Source organism: Orycteropus afer, unplaced genomic scaffold (assembly GCF_000298275.1).
Source record: "Orycteropus afer afer isolate SDZICR_OR568_19922 unplaced genomic scaffold, OryAfe1.0 scaffold00190, whole genome shotgun sequence".
Taxonomy (NCBI): domain Eukaryota; kingdom Metazoa; phylum Chordata; class Mammalia; order Tubulidentata; family Orycteropodidae; genus Orycteropus; species Orycteropus afer.
This window is the reverse complement of record NW_006921777.1, coordinates 4,069,089-4,070,116: the sequence shown is the minus strand read 5'-3', so window position 1 is coordinate 4,070,116 and position 1,028 is coordinate 4,069,089.

The window sequence follows — 1,028 nt, the reverse complement described above, 5'->3', positions numbered from 1 at the left end:
CCTCAGTCACACTTTATGTTTCAATTCTTGGGGCTTGCTTGGACTTGACTTAAGTTATGGGTCTCAAAGCAACAATGGGTGCTTGAGGCAGTTCCTGAGAGCATTCAGGAATGTCTTCCATGGCCTCTGCCTCAAACAATGACCCAGCAGGAACAGTTGAGTTAATCCCATCAAACTGAGGAGGAGGGGATAATGGTTTTACAGTAATCCATTCAGATGGGAGGGATTCAACAGAATTTACAGGCTCCATATGCTGATCTTCCTGATTATCTGTCCATATGTCCCCATTCCAAGTTTCAGGATCCCATTTTTTTCCAATCAATGCTCTCACTTTAATGCCAGACAGTGTTCTGGGTTGGCAATTTAGGTGGCGTTGTAATTCAGCCACCTTTACAGTAAGACTCTGGGTTTGGTTTTCAGCAATATCAGCTCTGTTACTAGAAGATATAAGGCTTTCTTTCAGAGCACAGCTGGAAGCATTGAGGTCTTGAATGTGGCGCTTAAGCCAAGACTCAGCAGCTTTGAGCTCATCTCGCTCTTTCATCAGTTTGTCCAGTAGGACCAACCAACCAGCTTCCTGATACTCCTCATTCTGAAAAAATTGCAGAAGAGTATCAAATATCTGATCGCCCAGAGTGTCACTTCTCACAAGTACTTGATCTATTGCTATTTCACGTATTAATTTTGCCACCTCATGCCACGGATTAGTAGGACCCTCTTTACTAGCAGACGTAGAGTTGCTAGTGTCATTAAAATTAATCAAACTGGAGAACCAAGCTAGGAAGCCCATCCTTATGATTTTGTCTCTCTAGAACCACTCTTGGTAACAAATGTGTTAGACTGGGTTCTCTAGAGAAACAAAATCCAGCAAAGCTTATATATATATATAAAGAGAGAGAGAAATTTATCTTAGGAAAATGGCTCACAAACGTATAGAAGCTGACAAGTCCAAAGTCCCCAGAGCAAACATCAGGCTGGAGGCTTTTCTTAGCTTCCACAACTTCAGGGGCCAAGAAGCTCAAGGCTGG